Here is a 20,997-nt window from a genome sequence, read left to right as displayed (position 1 = left end):
GACTAGGAGACAGACGTCGGGACTAGGAGACAGACGTCGGGACTAGGAGACAGACGTCGGGACTAGGAGACAGACGTCGGGACTAGGAGACAGACGTCGGGACTAGGAGACAGACGTCGGGACTAGGAGACAGACGTCGGGACTAGGAGACAGACGTCTGTACGGTCGGGACTAGGAGAGCTCCATTAAAAGAGCATTGTGAATATTACCAAAGACAAGCTGGTTTGTTCCATGTTCTCTGTAGGTACACTATCAATGATCACACAGTGTAGCTAGGGGAAGGACGCTGGGCGTAGCTAGGGGAAGGACGCTGGGCGTAGCTAGCGGAAGGACGCTGGGCGTAGCTAGGGGAAAGTGGACCGGGAGTGTAAAGTTGTGGCTAGCTAGCTCTCTCATAAAAAGTCATGAAGATGAATGAATAGTGTGTGAAATGAGGATGTGATGGTTGTAATGATGTTTCCAGGTTCACCATTCACACTGAGCTGTGTTTCAAATGGATTGAACAGTAACAGATGGTGCTGGGTCAGGGGTTATTTAGAGGCACCTGGGTCCTGGGAACCCAATGAATCGGAGCACAGCAACAGATAACACTACAGTTAGAAGGCTTGAGGAGAGAAGGCCATCCTCACTCAGTCCCCACAGGGACATTGATGTCCCAGCGAGCCAGGTGTGAACGCATGTGTAGTGATGGGGGATTATTTTTTTAAATGATATATTTGACTCGTTTCAGGAAGCTAGGCGAATGTCGCACGTCACTACATCACCGGAGAGGCATTTGAACATATTAAATGCTTTTTTGGGGGCAGAAATGCCTTCTGGAAAATAGCAAACTGCAATTGTTAAATTACAGACCTAGTTGGTTTATCCATGGAAAAAGGCAGGAACCTTCCACTAGCCTTGATTGGCCAGGATAATGGATGGCCTGGACATGCCGAGAGATGAGTTGGGATTGGTCTGCCATGTAGCATGCTTCTGTCTATAACATGAGCTGGTCAGTATGTGTAGTTAATCCTTTCTCACGCCGCTTTTGTGAAAGATATGTTAGCCATGGACAACTGCAAAAGTGTTGCTACTGCTCTCAACAACATTGCTGCCCTGAATTAAGCAGGTGCTATTGACAAAGATCCGTATGAAAAAGTTGAGATGGACTACTTTCTGCACATGGTCAGCGTGAACTAGAGTAACTTGACACAACGGGACAAACAAGCTGTAGCTACAAACAAAACGAAAATGACACCGGACATCTTATTTAGTTAAAATGGTTCCAGTCGGCCGTGAACCATTCATCCATGTATACGGACGGGTAAGAGTCTAGCTACATTTTCAGATATTCTACATTTCTAATTTTGTCAGTCGTTTTCATTGCAAGTTAAAGCATACTGTTAGCTAGCTAGTGAACGTTAGCTTGCTGGCTCTCTAGCTAATGTTACGTGTATGATCTGTGTAGTAATATTATTAGAATCTCTGAAGTCCATTATCCATTGATAGTTATAGCCTAATGTTAGCTAGCTATTTAACATTGAACCTAGTTGGTTAGCTTTAGCCACCTGGGATCGTCAGGGATTCATACTACAGCATTTCATGCATGGTGACTAAGCTATGTCAATCCGTTTATATTGCTAGTACTGTATGGGTTGGTATTATAGTTCATTGTTTAGCTAGTAGCTAGCTACATGTCTAAACAAAAGACTCCACTTCGTCAGATGATTACATGACCCATCAAGTTAGCCAGGTGTGTCTGGGAGTGATTAAAGTCATCTATTGTACAAGACAATAAAGAGCCCTCTACTTCGCTAGATGTGGCTGGAGGGTGGTTATATAATTTATTTCACATAACCCATAAATTTAGACAAGTGTGTCTGATTATAACATATTTATTATGGACACTTTTTTTATTTTTGATATTGCTTCTATGCAAATATGCACAGAACTAATTCATTGTACCTGTGCATGTGACAAATAAGCTTACATTTGATATGATATAGTGTGTGTTTACCAGAGATGGTCATGTGAAGAACAACATGACCTGCACCAAATCAGATTAGCATATAGGCCAAGGACGAGAGAGAGTGTATTTTTATCTGGACTTTTCCTGATTGTTGGCTACTACTTTCACCACTTTTAGTTTGGAAAGCTTGTTGTTTACTTCACTACCTTACTCATTATGTTTAGCACACGTGAATCCTTAAAGAGATGGTCAAGGCTAAGGCTTAAGAGGATGTGAACGATGCTGAGTGGGTGTAGACAAAGAAGAGCTCTCCAGTAAGTGTGCCAAAACATTCAAGGGCCATTTTCTGAAAAGTTTAACTTTCAAAGCAGAATTACTTTCCAATTGTTCCTCAACTGCAGTGTATAATTGACCCCTTTAGATCTGAGACTCTACTTTTATTCAGTGTAAAAAAACAAACACAATTTCAAATTGTGCTACATAAGACTGAATCGAGGTGGTCGATCACATATCGTAACATTTTGGCTGTACCTGCACAAACTCTTCATACCTTGTTTTCCATCTTCTTTTTAAGTAGGGAGCCAATTTGTTTCAGCACTTTTTTATTTATTTCCATGACTGATCAAAACTCGTTTTGTCACGGCTCTCTCTTGTCCCTCTGCAGCAGACATGTATAGTGAGAAATATATGTTTGGAACATCGCAATAAAATCACAGTATCGAAACGTACTGCATATTGTATTGGCACTCCGGTATTGTGATAATATTGTATTCTGAGGTCCCTGGTAATTGCCGGCCCTAAGCTTTACATTCTACCAACCCAGAGTTTATTGCACCCCTATCAAAACCTGACACTTGTTGTTCTGAACATGTTGATGTGTATGTCAAAGGCAAATGGGATAGACAGGGTTCTAGTCTATAGCCAGAACCTCTGTGCTCAACAGCAGCTGGCAAGTCAGTCATATTTCTCTAGAGATCTCAGGTGGAGAAACAGCCTAGCTGTCAGTGTCGCTCCAGTAGACACGTGACTGACAGGCAGCATCCCTCACGCTTACCCTGAGAAGACGAGCACCAGCCGACCGGCCGCCGCCGCTCTGCTCTCTCTGCCTACTTAACGTCTCGTCAGGGAATTATTTCATCTTTTCTCCGTCTCCTTGTAAGATTATCTGTCTTTTTTTGTGTGTCAACTGTAAGCTACCGTATAAACAGACTGAAGCAGGTAGCTCTTTTGTCTGGGCTGTACATTTGTGTGTGTGTGTGCGCACACGAGAGACAATTAGGATCTATTCAAATGGTTTTGCAAAGTGTGGAAGTAATGAAGGCAGACGGACATATGGAGCCGTCTCTCTCTTGCCTTGCGTGCTGCATCACCACCAATGTCTATCAAATGAGAGCTGTGTGAATGTAGTATTATAGTCTTGCCTCCATGTCTAACATCCCAAAGCCCTGCCAAGTCCACAGGTGAACAGGGTAAATATGGTCACGTGTGGCAGAGCATTTAGGTCTGGTTAATGACCTGTGTTACCACACAATGTATTTGGCTATTTGGCCTGGTGTCACTATACAGAACACAAATATAAATGCAACATTTATATGAAATAAAAGATCCCAGAAATGTTCCATACGCACAAAAAGCTTTGTTTGTGCACAAATTAGTTTACATCCCTGTTAGTGAGCATTTCTCCTTTACCAAGATAATCCATCCACCTGACAGGTGTGGCTTATCAAGAAGCTGATTAAACAGCATGATCATTACACAGGTGAACCTTGTGCTGGGGACAGTAAATGGCTCCTCTAAAATGTGAAGTTTTGCCACACAACACAATGCCACAGATGTCTAAAAGTTTTAGGGAGTGTCCAAATTGGCATGCTGACTGCAGGAATGTCCAACAGAGCTGTTTCCAGAGAACTGAATGTTAATTTCTCTACCATAAGCCGACCTCCAACGTCGTTTTAGAGAATTTGGTAGTACGTCCAACTGGCCTAACAACCGCAGACCATGTGAGTCCAGGAACCCCACATCCTACTTCTTCACCTGTGGGATAATTTAAGAAGGGTGGGGGGTGGGGGGGTTCTTCGATGAACTGTAACTCAGTAAAATATTTGAAATTGTTATATATATATTTTTGTTCAGTATACATGTTTTGGCTTTGAAATGTGATTCAGATCATTTAAAAATAAGCCCTCCTGGTACACAAACAAACAAACACACACACACATTTGTTTTACTATCCTTGTGGGGACCAAACAATTGATTTCCATTCAAAATCATATTTTGCCTAACCCCTAACCCCATTCCTTCCAGGGGTCATTCCTCACAGCAGCCAGCAGCAACAGCAGCACTATAAGCCCTTAAGGCTGGTGTGTAATTGGAAGTATCCCAGGCTCTTCTGAGGAAACCTCCAGCTGCATATCCATCCCTCATTTCTCACGTCCATAAATCCTCAGGATTTGACCCTGTGCCAGCCAACAGAGCACCCTCCCTCCCTCTTTCCCCCTGGAACAAGTATAGACCAATTTATACATTGAGAACGAAATGCAGGATCATCAAATTTCCGTCGCTAATTGTAGTTCTTTTGTTGTGTATTTTGTAAGGTTGGAATTAGGCTTAATGCCATGACGGGGGGGTCAGGGGAGGTGTGTTCGGAGACGGGGGGTCAGGGGAGGTGTGTTCGGAGACGGGGGGTCAGGGGAGGTGTGTTCGGAGACGGGGGGTCAGGGGAGGTGTGTTCGGAGACGGGGGGTCAGGGGAGGTGTGTTCGGAGACGGGGGGGGGTCAGGGGAGGTGTGTTCGGAGACGGGGGGGGTCAGGGGAGGTGTGTTCGGAGACTGGGGGGGGGGGTCAGGGGAGGTGTGTTCGGAGACAGTGTCAGGGGAGGTGTGTTCGGAGACGGGGGGTCAGGGGAGGTGTGTACGGTGATGGGGGGGGGTCAGGGGAGGTGTGTACGGTGACGGGGGGGTCAGGGGAGGTGTGTACGGTGACGGTGACGGGGGGGGGTCAGGGGAGGTGTGTACGGTGACGGGGGTCAGGGGAGGTGTGTACGGTGACGGGGGGGGTCAGGGGAGGTGTGTACGGTGATGGGGGGTCAGGGGAGGTGTGTACGGTGACGGGGGGGTCAGGGGAGGTGTGTAGGGTGACTGGGGGGGGGGGGTCAGGGGAGGTGTGTACGGTGACTGGGGTCAGGGGAGGTGTGTACGGCGACTGGGGGGGTCAGGGAGGGGTGTACGGCGACTGGGGGTCAGGGGAGGTGTGTACGGCGACTGGGGGGGTCAGGGGAGGTGTGTACGGCGACTGGGGGGTCAGGGGAGGTGTGTACGGCGACTGGGGGGTCAGGGGAGGTGTGTACGGCGACTGGGGGGTCAGGGGAGGTGTGTACGGCGACTGGGGGTCAGGGGAGGTGTGTACGGTGACTGGGGGGAGGGGGGGGGTCAGGGGAGATGTGTACGGTGACGGGGGAGGGGGGGGGGGTCAGGGAGGTGTGTACGGTGACGGGGGAGGGGGGGTCAGGGGGGAGGTGTGTACGGTGAGGGAGAGTCAGGGGAGATGTGTACGGTGAGGGGGAGTCAGGGGAGATGTGTACGGTGACGGGGGAGGGGGGGGTCAGGGGAGATGTGTACGGTGAGGGGGAGTCAGGGGAGATGTGTACGGTGAGGGGGGGGTCGGGGGAGGTGTGTGACGGTGACGGAGGGTCAGGGGGAGGTGTGTACGGTGACGGGGGAGGGGTCAGGGAGGTGTGTACGGTGACGGGGGAGGGGTCAGGGGAGGTGTGTACGGTGAGGGGGAGTCAGGGGAGATGTGGGAGGGGGAGTCAGGGGAGATGTGTACGGTGAGGGGGAGTCAGGGGAGATGTGTACGGTGAGGGGGAGTCAGGGGAGATGTGTACGGTGAGGGGGAGTCAGGGGAGATGTGTACGGCCAACAAGATGAGTAACGAACAGCTAAATCACTAGCCTATGTCAATCTACTATCCCCCATAGTTAAAAAAGTTGATTGGTCAGCTTGTTGAGAAAATAAAAAGTCTATTCCAAACAGACTCTGTGACAGTTGTGAGACGATATATCCCAAATTCATGCCAAGTTGGCCGGGGTGACGGGGGGGTCAGGGGAGGTGTGTACGGTGACGGGGGGGTCAGGGGAGGTGTGTACGGTGGGGGGGGGCTACATAAACAAATCTTGAAAAATGAATGAGTCTGATGCAACGGATCAGAACATTTTATCTTAAAATGTTGATAAAGTATTGTTTCTTCACCTTATGAGCGCACAAGGCAGTAGGCTACGCTATGACTAGGATTATGCCTTTAGCCATTGGGCAAGAAAATTGATAATTGCCTCCATGGATATGGTCAGATTTTTGGCTTAGGCTCCTTTGAAGGAAGGCAAGAAAAACATGCAGTAAAACGTTCTGGTTTCAAACAATTAAGTGTATGTTTTCAAAATGCATACTGCTTCCAGCTCAAAGTGGTGTGTGACATGCTGGTGGTTTGCTTGTTCACCCACAGATTAAGCGTAAAAGGACAAACTGAATTACTTTCATGGAAGACTGGCTTAAATTGTGAGGATGTATTTTCATCATGAGCCAAATGTATTGTTTTTCTACACAGAGTTGCAAAGGAATTGTTGTTGTTGTGATTTATATAATAAACACAAGAGACCAGCACACATGACTGTAAGTCGCTTTGGATAAAAGCGTCTGCTAAATGGCATATATATATATAAGTTCATCTCTCTATATATATAGTGTGGCGGTATAGCAGGAACAGCGGCATCTAGTGGTCAAAACTAGGTACTTTCGTACTACTTCATGGTGAATAATGCAAGTGATGTCATTACTAATTTCTCTGAACCGGGGAAACAAAACATCACCAGATTCACAGTGAATGCATTACATAGTATGGAAACGCAACACTCCAAGCCGCAGCTTCTTACTGTTTGTCATAGGGAACTGATATTATATACTGGTTGGATTGGTGAGGGGGGTCTGTGTGTGGCTTTTGATACTTTTTGGTGATTGGTAGGAATATGTTTGGTACAAATCGAATGTTTGGTACTATATTTAGTGTAGTTTATAACGCAGTTCGGGAGGAGAGCTTCAGACGATACAGCTAATCCACTGCAGGAACTTCTATATATGGGCTAGTCTCAGTATTGGAATGCAGCCACAGCCGGAAATCCTTATATGGAAACATCCTTTTCATATTGGCCTGAAGCAGGAACTCCACACGTGGGGCGGCAGGGTAGCCTAGTGGTTAGAGCATTGGACTAGTAACCGAAAGGTTGCAAGTTCAAATACCCGAGCTGACAAGGTACAAAATCTGTCGTTCTGCCCCTGAACAGGCAGTTAACCCACTGTTCCTAGGCCGTCATTGAAAATAAGAATTTGTTCTTAACGGACTTGCCTAGTAAAATAAAGGTCTATTTTTTAAATGGGTACAAAATACACTCATTGAAACACATCCCGGAGCAGAAACTCCATATACGGTACCAGACACCCATTTTGGAACGTGGCCTATTAGCAAGGAACTCCGTACATGGACATAGAGCTGTGACCATGCCAACTTGCTCACCTGCATCCAATCTTCATTAGCCACAAGCTGCCGGGAGGCTAGCTACCAACTTCGGTCCACGACTGGGGGCTGGCCTCCCCATATATCTCAACCTCCATAGACAAACATTGGCAGTAGAATGGCTTTACTGAAGAGCTCAGTGACTTGCAACGTGGCATCATCATTGGATCGCCAAGTGCTGAAGAGCCTTAAAATCCTCTGTCTTTGGTTGTAACACTCACTACGAGTTCCAAACTGCCCCTGGAAGTAACATCAGCACAATAACTGTTTGTCAGGAGCTTCATGAAATGGTTTTCCATGGCCAAGCAGCCACACACAAGCCTAAGATCACCATGCTCAATGCCAAGCGTTGGCTGTTGTGGTGTATAGCTCGCTGCCATTGGACTCTGGCGCAGTGGAAACGCACTCTCTGGAATGATGACTCACGCTTCACCATCTGGCAGTCCGACGAAGGAATCTGGGATTGGCGGATGACAGGACAACGCTACCCGCCTGAATGTATAGTGCCAACTGTAAAGTTTGGTGAAGGAGGAATAATGTTCTGGTTGTTTTTCATGGTTCAGGCCCCTTAGTTCAAGTGAAGGGAAATCTTAACACTACAGCATACAATTATATTCTAGATGATTCTGTGCTTCGACCTTAGTGGCAGCAGTGTGGGGAAGGCCCTTACCGGTTTCCATGACAATGCCCCCGTGCACAAGGCAAGGTCCATACAGAAATGGTTTGTTGAGGTCGGTGTGGAAGAACTTGACTGGCCTGCACAGAGCCCTGACCTCAATCCCTTTGAACACCTTTGGGGGTGGATTGGAATGCCGACTGTGAGCCAGGCCTAATCGCCCAACATCAGTACCCGACCTCACTAATGCGCTTGTGTCTGAAGTGTCTGAAGTCCCTGCAGCAATGTTCTGACATCTAGTGGAAAGCCTTCCTAGAAGAGTGGAGGCTGTTATAGCAGCAAAGGGCGATCAACTCCATATTAATGCCCATTATTTTGGAATGAAATGTTCGAGGAGCAGGTGTCCGTTTGGCCATGTAGTGTATCTGCATCTGTTTCCTTGGCTCTGGCTTCACCCACCTTAATACAGCCGATCAGAGTCGAATTGGCAAAGCCTGCTTCTGTGGCACCGGTATTATATCATGCACTTAGGACTACAATCCCCTGGAGACTATCTAGACTACTGGAAAACAGGGATGTTATCATGAAGGAGACATTTAACTCTCATCATTTAGATGTTCTACTTACCATAGGAAAACAACTACAACATTTACCTGTCTCCCGTTCCTCATGTAGAGTTTATTTTCTTATCTCTATCTGAAATGGAACTTGTTTTTTAATATAGAGTAGGGTCATCTCAGAAGAAAAACAGAATTAACCCTCCATTCCAAGGTGTCTCAGAGTAGGAGGGCTGGTGTAGAATCAGTTTAGATCATAATGATTACGATTATATGGACAGAGGGGACCTGATCTTAGATCAACACTGCTACACTGAGATGCTTTATGGGGCCAGGTTCTGCGAATAGAGCTGCCTGATTCGGGCAATGTTGTGATTATCTGTTAGTCTCCATTCTCAGCAAGGAGTTTGCAAAGCTGTCAAGCCCCACATACAAATTCCATCTAGACACCTTTGCCCTAGAGCACACAAACTATACGTACCTCGGCCTAAACATCAGGGCCACAGCTAATTTCCACATAGCTGTGAACAATCTGAGAGACGAGACGAGGGGCCTTCTAAGCCATCAAAAGGAACATAAAATTCAACATAACAATTAGGATCCAGCTAAAAATACTTGAATCTGTTATAAAACCCATTGTCCTTTATGGTTGTGAGGTCTGGGGTCCGTTCACCAATCAACAATTCACAATATGGGACAAGCATCAAATTGAGACACCTTTTTTTGGTAACTACATTATTCCATGTGTGTTATTTCATAGTTTTGATATCTTCACTTTTATTATACAATGTAGAAAATAGTAAAAATAAAGAAAAACCCTTGAATGAGTATGTTTGTCCAAACTTTTGACTGGTACTATATATATACAGTAATCTAACAAACACATATATATATATTTTCCTTAAGTATGTTTGTTAGTTTACTATTGTTACCGTCCCCACTACAATAAACAAATACTTTCATACGTGTCATTTTGTTTTTGAAACATTTAAATGGAGTACTATATAGAATTCCATTCATTCCTATGGAGGACTGCTTCTTATGGGGACTACCAATATGGCCGACCGGTGGCTTCAAAGCCTCTCATTGGCCAATACATAGCATCAGCAATCCAGGGTTTATATACATCATTGGTCTATACTGAGAATGCGCTAGATTACATAAATCCTCACTTAGTTTAGTGCTAGTCCCTGTTTAATCTCTTTAAAGAAAAACCTGGAGTCACCTGTTGTCTTGGAGTCGTAGTAGGTTAAACCAATCCGCTAGCGACTCTCTCGATCTCTCTTAATTCATTTAAATTCAGAGGGCTGTGTTGGCATGGGAAACATATGTTTACATTGCCAAAGCAAGTTAAATAGATAATAAATAATCAGAGAGAGAGGGTGTGTCTCTCTCTCTCTCTCTCCCCAATTCAATTCTCTCTCAATTTTCAATTAAACTCGAAGGGCTTTATCGGCATGGAAACATATGTTTACATTGCCAAAACAAGAAAAATGGAACATAAACAAAAGTGAAATAAACAATAACTAATCAACTAATAACTAATAACTAATCAACAGTAAACATTACAAAACATATCTTTTTGTTTTCTCATGATTTGGTTGGGTCTAATTGTGTTGCTGTCCTGGGGCGCTGTGTTTGTGAACAGAGCCCAAGACCAGCTTGCTTAGGAGACTCTTCTCCAGGTTCATCTCTCTGTAGGTGATGGCTTTGTTATGGAAGGTTTGGGAATCGCTTCCTTTTAGGTGGTTGTAGAATTTAATGGCTCTTTTCTGGATTTTGATCATTAGCAGGTATCAGCCTAATTCTGCTCTGCATGCATTATTTGGTGTTTACATTGTACACGGAGGATATTTTTGCAGAATTCTGCATGCGGAGTCTCTATTTAGTGTTTGTCCCATTTTGTGAATTCTTGATTGGTTAGCCGTCCCCAGACCTCATAACCATAAAGGGCAATGGGTTCTATGACTGATTCAAGTATATTTAGCCAGATCTTAATTAGTATGTTGAATTTTATGTTCCTTTTGATGGCTTAGAAGGCCCTTCTTGTCTCATCTCTCAGATCGTTCACAGCTTTGTGGAACATACCTGTGGCGCTGATGTTTAGGCAGAGTTACGTCTAGTTTTTAGTGAGCTCTAGAGCAACGGTGTCTAGATGGAATTTGTATTTGTGGTCCTGGCAACTGGATCTTTTTTGGAAGAGCATTATTTTTGTCTTACTGAGATTTACTGTCAGAGCCCAGGTCTGACAGAATCTGTGCAGAAGATCTAGGTGCTGCTGTAGGCCCTCCTAGGTTGGGGACAGAAGCATCAGATCATCAGCAAACAGTGCTGCGGCCTGTTCTAGTGCCCTCGCCAATTCATTGATATATATATATATTGAAGAGGGTGGGGCCCAAGCTGCGTCCGTGTCTCACCCCACGGCCCGTGGAAAGAAATGTGTATTTTTTGACCATTTTTACACTTCACACTTTTTGTTTGTCTACATTTATTTTATAATGTTGTATGTTTTGGGTGTTCAGTCCTTGGTTCCAAATATTGGGGAAGATGCCAGAGCTGAGAATGATGTTAAAAAGTTTTAAGTATAGCCAATTGGAATTTGTGGTTTGCATTTTTTATCATTTCACTTAGGATACCATCAACACCACAGGACTTTCTGGATTAGAGGATTTGTATTTTGTCCTGTAGTTCAGTCGATGTAATTGGAGAATCCAGTGGGTTCTGGCAGTCTTTAATAGTCGATTTTAAGATTAATATTTGGTCGTGTATATATGTTTTTGTTGTTTGTTCTCTATTTCCTTCTTAGGTTTTTGCATTCTAAACCTAAGAAAGGAATTGAGAAATCTATCCAACCAATAACATAGAGAACCAGAACCTGAGACTTCACTATGGTGAATCACTAAAACAATACAGAAATACACTACGGAAAAATAATGAACAGCACATCAGAACTCCGCTAAATGTAAAATCCCAACACACTAAACAAACACAAGGAGTTATCTATCCCAAACGGAGATGTGTGGATAAACCACTTCTCCAATCTCTTTGGCTCTATAACAAAGAACAAACTGCAAAAGCATATACCTGATCAAAAGGTTGTCTGCATGACATTTTTTGATTTGATAGGGAAGTTGAGATTGGCATGGGGAACATGTTTACATTGATAGGGAAGCTGAGATTGGCATGGGGAACATGTTTACATGATCAAAGGTTGTCTGCATGACATTTTTTGATTGATAGGGAAGTTGAGATTGGCATGGGGAACATGTTTACATTGATAGGGAAGCTGAGATTGGCATGGGGAACATGTTTACATTGATAGGGAAGCTGAGATTGGCATGGGGAACATATGTTTACATTGATAGGGAAGCTGAGATTGGCATGAGAACATTTTACATTGATAGGGAAGCATGGGGAACATATGTTTACATTGATAGGGAAGCTGAGATTGGCATGGGGAACATATGTTTACATTGATAGGGAAGCTGAGATTGGCATGGGGAACATATGTTTACATTGATAGGGAAGCTGAGAATGGCATGGGAAACATGTTTACATTGATAGGGAAGCTGAGATTGGCATGGGAACATATTTACATTGATAGGGAAGCTGAGATTGGCATGGGGAACATATGTTTACATTGATAGGGAAGCTGAGATTGGCATGGGAAACATATGTTTACATTGATAGGGAAGCTGAGATTGGCATGGGGAACATGTTTACATTGATAGGGAAGCTGAGATTGGCATGGGAAACATGTTTACATTGATAGGGAAGCTGAGATTGGCATGGGAAACATTTTACATTGATAGGGAAGCTGAGATTGGCATGGGAAACATATGTTTACATTGATAGGGAAGCTGAGATTGGCATGGGAAACATATGTTTACATTGATAGGGAAGCTGAGATTGGCATGGGAACATATGTTTACATTGATAGGGAAGCTGAGATTGGCATGGGGAACATATGTTTACATTGATAGGGAAGCTGAGATTGGCATGGGAAACATATGTTTACATTGATAGGGAAGCTGAGATTGGCATGGGAAACATATGTTTACATTGATAGGGAAGCTGAGATTGGCATGGGAAACATATGTTTACATTGATAGGGAAGCTGAGATTGGCATGGGAAACATATGTTTACATTGATAGGGAAGCTGAGATTGGCATGGGAAACATATGTTTACATTGATAGGGAAGCTGAGATTGGCATGGGGAACATATGTTTACATTGATAGGGAAGCTGAGATTGGCATGGGGAACATATGTTTACATTGATAAGCTGAGATTGGCATGGGAAACATATGTTTACATTGATAGGGAAGCTGAGATTGGCATGGGGAACATATGTTTACATTGATAGGGAAGCTGAGATTGGCATGGGGAACATATGTTTACATTGATAGGGAAGCTGAGATTGGCATGGAAAACATATGTTTACATTGATAGGGAAGCTGAGATTGGCATGGGAAACATATGTTTACATTGATAGGGAAGCTGAGATTGGCATGGGAAACATGATAGGGAAGCTGAGATTGGCATGGGAAACATATGTTTACATTGATAGGGAAGCTGAGATTGGCATGGGAAACATATGTTTACATTGATAGGGAAGCTGAGATTGGCATGGGAAACATATGTTTACATTGATAGGGAAGCTGAGATTGGCATGGGAAACATATGTTTACATTGATAGGGAAGCTGAGATTGGCATGGGAAACATGTTTACATTGATAGGGAAGCTGAGATTGGCATGGGAAACATGTTTACATTGATAGGGAAGCTGAGATTGGCATGGGAAACATATGTTTACATTGATAGGGAAGCTGAGATTGGCATGGGAAACATATGTTTACATTGATAGGGAAGCTGAGATTGGCATGGGAAATATGTTTACATTGATAGGGAAGCTGAGATTGGCATGGGAAACATATGTTTACATTGATAGGGAAGCTGAGATTGGCATGGGGAACATATGTTTACATTGATAGGGAAGCTGAGATTGGCATGGGGAACATATGTTTACATTGATAGGGAAGGCATGGGGAACATATGTTTACATTGATAGGGAAGCTGAGATTGGCATGGGAACATATGTTTACATTGATAGGGAAGCTGAGATTGGCATGGGGAACATATGTTTACATTGATAGGGAAGCTGAGATTGGCATGGGGAACATATGTTTACATTGATAGGGAAGCTGAGATTGGCATGGGGAACATATGTTTACATTGATAGGGAAGCTGAGATTGGCATGGGGAACATATGTTTACATTGATAGGGAAGCTGAGATTGGCATGGGAAACATATGTTTACATTGATAGGGAAGCTGAGATTGGCATGGGGAACATATGTTAATGTTGCCAAAGCAAGTGAAACGGATAATAAACAAAAGTGAAATGAACAATAAAAATGAACAGTAAACATTACACTAACAAAAGTTTCAGTAGAATAAAGACATTTCAGATGTCATATTTTGGCTATTTACAGTGTTGTAAGGATGTGCAAATAGTTAAAATAAGTACAAAAGGGAAAATAAATGAACATAAATATGGGTTGTATTTACAATGGTGTTTTTTATTCACTGGTTGCCCTTGTGGCAACATGTCATAAATATATCTGCTGTGATGGCACGCTGGTATTTTCTCTCTCTATATTGGTGTCTCTTACCTCTCTCTCTCTCTGGGTTGAATTTCTCCAGGACCAGATGGTCAGGTTATGCCGTAGTCAGCTCCTACTATGTCTGACCTCCAGAACCCTGCCTGCTGCCTATTTAAGACGACCATGATATCTGAACCTGACCTGAGCAGGTTAGTCCAGATGGTAAATTAATTCATTAAACCAAGTAGAGGGGAAAAAATTATACTAAGTTAGACTATCCACCAAAATGCATCCGTTTTAATATTAAGCTATTTAAGATACATTTTTAAAACAAACATGTATTTTCTCTTGTCTTAGGGTAAGGCACAATTGGATACACATTAGACGATTTAAACAGAACAGTAAATGTTTGAGTCTGACTGGTTCAGTAATGTAAGGGGTCTCGTTAGCTTTCTGAAATCTTCATTGTCAAAACACTGACATCCACAAAATTTGCATTTTAAACAATTTCATCTGTTTTTATATTGAAAGGCAACAATGTTTTTTTGCTTCAGTAAAGTGATAATGTGCTTGCAACTCTAGTTTTTAATCACACAAAATAAATTAATGCTTTGTTTAATGCAAAAACATTCGCCATAAAATATATTTGTTTTCTTCAGATGACAACGGAAGTGCAGTGCTAATTGGCTGGCAGCCATACATCAGTAAATTGGCTTACAATGAAAGAGCAAGGAATTTTTTGCAAATGCGATGCATGGCCATCAGATTTCTTTTATGTTTACCATAAAAATAATGTAACCAGCTACATGTCCTAATGTTTTGCTTGAAGTTAATATTGCATTTTAACTTGCCAAAACTACAAGAGAAAAGTAACCTCTTCCTGTCGGCCACCAGTCAGAGCGCTGTCTGCTGATCGAATGCCCGTTCATGAGAACCCCAACTGATATTAAATTTACATCAGTATTCAGACCCTTTTACTCAGTACTTTGTTGAAGCACCTTTGGCAGCGCTTACAACAAGTCTTCTTGGGTGTGACGCTACAAGCTTGTCAGACCTGTATTTGTTGAGTTTCTCCCATTCTTCTCTGCAGATCCTCTCATGTTCTGTCAGGTTGGATTAGGATGGTCTCTGCACAGCTATTTTCAGGTCTCCAGACATTTAATCGGGTTCAAATCCGGGCTCTGGCTGGGCCACTTAAGGACATTCAGAGGCTTGTCCTGAAGCACCTCCTGTGTTGTCTTGGCTGTGTGCTTAGGGTTGTTGTCCTGCTGGAAGGTGAACCATCGCCCCAGTCTGAGGTCCTGAGTCCTCTGGAGTAGGTTTTCATCAAGGAGCTCTCTGTACTTTGCCCCGTTCATCTTTCTCTCGATCCTAGCTTGTCTCCCCTGCCACTGAAAAACATCCCCACAGCATGATGCTGCCACCACCATGCTTCACCGTAGGGATGCTGCCAGGTGCCCTGGCATTCAGGCTAAAGTGTTCAATCTTGGTTTCATCAGACCAGTGACATTTATTTGGACACATCCATAACAATGAGATAATGAGGTGCGATTTCACCTGGCATGGAACATGTGCTCTCTTCAGGACACTGTTGTTCAGAGGAGCTAGCCAACAACACCGCTAACACAATCACTTCAAACTGAAGCTGGAAAGGAAAGACTGCAAATTAGCTATGTTTCGTTTGACCTTTCTTCATTATATATATTTTTTGTATATATCAATAAAAATTATGTTGAATCATGATTTTGACTAGCTGAGAAACGCTGCCTGTCTGCCTGTCTGCCTGCCTGCCTGTCTCTGTCTGCCTGACTGTCTCTGTCTGCCTGTCTCGTCCCGATTTAAGTATGACAAGTAAAATTACCTATAATAAAACATTCTTTAAATTAAGCAAACCAGACGCCACATTCCAAACCATACGCCACATTCCAAACCAGACGCCACAATTTTCTAGATTTTTTAAACTTACTGATGACCAGGGGCACACTCCAACACTAAGACGTCTTTTACAAACAAATTATTTGTGTTTAGCGAGTCCGTCTTATCAGAAGCAGTAGGGATGACCAGGGATGTTCTCCTGATAAGTGTGTGAATTTAACCATTATCTGTCCTGCTAAGCATTAAAAATGCAACGAGTACTTTCAGGTGTCATGGAAAATGTTTGGAGTAATAAGTACATTATTTTCTTTAGGAATGCAGTAATGTAAAATAGTAAAGTACAGATTCCCCAAAAAAGCAGTACTTTAAAGTATTTTTTACTTAAGTACTTTACACCATTGTATTTCTTAGATGTACCTGTTACAAAGATGGGACAATCACTTAACTACTACAGTTCACAGAAAACCTACAGATAAAAATACTGACGTCTGATAGTTCTCAAACTACAAATAGTTTACCAGTCAGCCAACTTCATAGACCGCGTTCCATCTGTGACACATATGATAGACAATCAAATGATCTCCTAGAGTGTTTCCCACTAGAGAGGATTCCCCCGATACCTGTCTTGATAAAGAACAAGTTAAATCCTTGAACAGAAGCCAGTTACTTAAGAAGAAACCGTTTTCTGTTAACTATATACTTAATTTCAATGATAGCTGTAATGGCATCAAGTCTATTGTCAATAAACACTGGCATATACTATCATCAGACTCCTTTTTAAATTCTGCTGCCCAGAATCCACCTTTATTCACCTAGAAACAATCCCGAAAATTCCATCAAACATATTTGTTAAATCGGATGTCAGAGAGAGAGAAAGGAGGCCTTCATAGATTGATGCAGATCATGTATCACTATACGGAAATGTTCTAAATTAAATCCATGTATTATTCATGTAGAACTTGCTCTACTAAAGGACTTATTTATATGCTACAGTGTTGTAATAAGATTTCTATTGGAAAAACATCCCGCGTCTTGAAAGTACGCCTTGGAGAACATATCTTCACGTCTGATAGTGGATTCATCTCCTCGCTAGTTGTGAGACACTTTGTTTTAGAACAAAATCATTCTATTATTGAATTGAGATGCGTTGGAAAAATTCTACCAACAAATTACTCCTAAGAGAAGACGTGGATATATAAATAAAATTCTGTATCCCCACACGGTTTTCACCTCCTTCCTATTGGCCAAATTTAGACTTATACAACAGCACTGTCCATATCGTTTATGAGTTAGCCCCACATATTTATCAACTGCTGAGCCTGATGTGCTTTGTGGTAATCTGTCTCATGAATGGAGATAATGTATCCAAGTGAGCAGACACAGAAGGCAACTGATTCATGAATGGTTCAGGGCTGATACTCCCATAACCTATAATTCTCTCTTTCTGAAGTGCTGCTTTGTTGTTTTATTTTAAAACTAAAACGCTTGATTGCAATTCAAATCATGAATGACTCAAATGCTGTGTGATGACATGAATGAATGATAGAATTATGTATTTCTTTGTGGCTTCTCTGGTCTACCTTCATACAATTTAGTCACATCTCTGATTGGCAGATGAGTGGCAACCCTAATTAGAAGCACCTGCTACTCATCGGTTGCTCACCTGTGTTCCCTATAGATGCTGTTTTGAAGTAAAACGATTTGTAGCTACACGCTGAAGAAGGCTGCAAAGCCAAAATGTCTGTGTAACCTGTCCCTGATGCAGTGAAATGAATACAAAACTGGGAAATGAAGTAAGCTTTATGCAACATCTTTTTGAGTGTGGCCCCATCACACCTTTTGTTTGTTTGAATTCACAGGTTTTACAAGCCAGCCAAGCTTCTGGGAGAGTGTGATGGTCCCTTTTTTATTTGCCCCTCTGCCTTACCAAAACTGGCTCCATCTAGAGCCCAGAGGCTGCTTTCCCAGTGTACCGTCCAGTGTTCCAAATGTTACAGCTGAATAGATTGATCTTGATGGCATAATGGAAATAGCCAAGTTGTTGTTTGTTTAGGAAACTTTAGTTCTGATCTTTTTTTAGAGCGATTTAGACAGGCAGAGATTTAGACAGGCAGACAGACAGTGCAGAGACCCAGGTGCCTGAATCACAGCCCAGCAGCATGGAGGGGGATGAGACTGAGAGAAGCTTCCTCCTCCACCACATGCCTGGCTGGCTGGGGCGGTGAATTTCACAGTTTCTAAAACACAAGATGGTGAAAGCACAAGAGGTGCAGGCTGTAACCATGGCAACCCGGAGACTAAGTGAAATAATTGGGTCTGGGCTGGCCCAGATCGTGTTAAAAAAGAAGGTAGAAAGATTAAACCCTTCTTCTTCTTCGTTGTTGTTCCCAAACCTTGGCCTTGTTTAACAGTGTCTTCTGTGCTGGGTTGAGCTGTCTGGGTTGTTGGTACTAGCTAGGTCAGGATGATGGATGAGTTGGCCAGTTATACAGAGTCCTCAAAGTATCCTACATACCTGGATTACAGACCTGGTGGGTTCACATAGTGGCCTATTTGTCCTTTTAAGAAATCTTTTAGCATATTACTGAGCGTGTATGGAGAATCAGATGGGTGAAATTTGCACTTTTGTGACTATTCCATTCAGTCAAGCACAGAAATGATTTTGGATGAAAACAAATATTTATATATATATATATATATATATATATTAGATTTAAAATCAGTAATCTAGATCTCTAAATTTTAAATCTCTCCAGACAGACAGACACCCGAGTTATTCCATTGTTCAAATTTAAGCCTAGTGATTATATTATGATGAACATTTTGGGACAATAATGGAAATGAATGAAGTACTTGAAATAAATCCCCCTCTTAATCTCTGGTGTTATGTTGCCTGCCTTTCTCTTTGCCATCTAACAGAGTGCTTTTAGTACAGATCACTGAATGGCATGATATGATACCTTCGGAAAGTATTCAGACACCCCTACACACAATACACCATAATTACAAAGAAAAAACAGGTGGGTGTCCTGTTGGAAGGTGAACCTTCGCCCCAGTCTGAGGTCCTGAGCATTCTGGAGCAGGTTTTCATCAAGGATCTCTTTGTACTTTGCTCCGTTCAACTTTCACCTTGATCCTGACTTGACTCCCAGTCCCTGCCACCGAAAAACATCCCCACATCATGATGCTGACACCACCATGCTTCACCGTAGGGATGGTGCCAGGTTCCCTCCAGACGTGACACTTGGCATTCAGGCCAAATAGTTCATTCTTGGTTTCATCAGACCAGAGAATCTTGCTTCTACAAGTGGGCTGTCATGTGCCTTTTACTGACGAGTGGCTTCCATCTTGCCACTCTACCATAAAGGCCTAATTGGTGGAGTGCTGCAGAGATGGATGTCCTTCTTGAAGGTTTTCCCATCTCCACAGAGGAACTCTAGAAATCTGTCAGAGTCACCTCCCTGACCAAGGCCCTTCTCCCCCGATTGCTCAGTTTGGCTGGACGGCCAGCTCTAAAAAGAGGCTTGGTGGTTTCAAACTTCTTCCATCTAAGAATAATGGAGGCCATTGTGTTCTTGGGGACTGCACTGTCAACTGTGGGACCTTATATAGACTAGAGGTCGGCCGATTAATCGGCATGGTCGATTAATTAGGGCCGATTTCAAGTTTTCATAACAATCAGTAATCAGCCTTTTTGGACGCCGATTACATTGCAATCCATGAGGAAGCTGTGTGGCAGACTGTCCACCTGTTACGCGAGTGCAGTGTCAACAGGACCTTGTGGCTGCAAGGAGCCAAGGTAAGTTGCTAGCTAGCATTAAACTCATCTTATAAAAAACAATCAATCTTCACATAATCACTAGTTAACTACACATGGTTGATGAAATTACTAGGTTAACTAGCTTGTCCTGCGTTGAATATAATCAATGCGGTGCCTGTTAATTTATCAGCGAATCACAGCCTACTTCATCTTTGCCAAATGGGTGATGATCTAACAAAAGCGCATTCGCAAAAAAAGTACTGTCGTTGCACAAATGTACCTAACCATAAACATCAGTCTTTCTTAAAATCAATACAGAGAAGTGTATATTTTTAAACCTGCATATTTAGTCAAAATAAATGCATGTTAGCAGGCAAAATTAACCAGGGATTGTTTGTGTCACTTCTCTTGTGTTCAGTGGAAGCAGAGTCAGGGTATATGCAACAGTTTGGGCCTCCTGGCTCGTTGCGAACTGTGTGAAGACCATTTCTTCCTAACAAAGACCGTAATTAATTTGCCAAAATTTTACATAATTATGACATAATAGTGAAGGTTGTGCAATGTAAAAGCCATATTTAGACTTAGTGTTGCCTCCCGTTCGACAAAATACGGAATGGTTCCGTATTTCACTGAAAGAATAAATGTTTTGTTTTTGAAATTATAGTTTCCGGATTTGACCATATTAATGACCAAAGGCTCGTATTTCTGTGTGTTTATTATAATTAAGTCTATGATTTGATATTTGATAGAGCAGTCTGACTGAGCGGTGGTAGGCAGCAGCAGGCTCGTAAGCATTCATTCAAACAGCACTTTACTGCGTTTGCGAGCAGCTCTTAGCAATGCTTGATTCTCCCGAGATTAAGTTGGCAATACTAAAGTGCCGAAAGAACATCCAATAGTCAAAGGTATATGAAATGCAAATGTTTAGAGAGAAATAGTCGTCGCATCATGTTTCCTATAATAACTGCAACCTAAAACTTAACTGGGAATATTGAAGAACTGGGAATATTGAACCACCAGCTTTCATATGTTCTCTTGTTCTGAGCAAGTAACGTTGGCTTTTTTTTACATGGC

At 42.8% G+C, this 20,997-nt stretch overlaps 1 protein-coding gene across 8 annotated transcripts in view; it reads left to right on the top strand.

The window, feature by feature from the left end:
• LOC123999283 (spermatid perinuclear RNA-binding protein-like) overlaps window positions 1-20,997 on the top strand; it is a 209,602-nt gene that overhangs the window by 26,908 nt on the left and 161,697 nt on the right. The window contains exon 2 of one of the 8 annotated variants that reach the window (XM_046304888.1): window positions 14,389-14,497. The exons of the other annotated variants lie outside the window; for them this stretch is intronic. The gene's annotated coding sequence lies outside the window, so the exon portion shown is untranslated. The remainder of the gene's footprint in view (window positions 1-14,388; window positions 14,498-20,997) is intronic. 8 annotated transcript variants of the gene reach the window in all.

This window comes from Oncorhynchus gorbuscha, linkage group LG16, assembly GCF_021184085.1.
Source record: "Oncorhynchus gorbuscha isolate QuinsamMale2020 ecotype Even-year linkage group LG16, OgorEven_v1.0, whole genome shotgun sequence".
NCBI classification, from domain to species: Eukaryota; Metazoa; Chordata; class Actinopteri; order Salmoniformes; family Salmonidae; genus Oncorhynchus; species Oncorhynchus gorbuscha.
The sequence above is the reverse complement of the archived record's forward strand: the minus strand, read 5'-3'. Positions and strand labels throughout refer to the sequence as shown.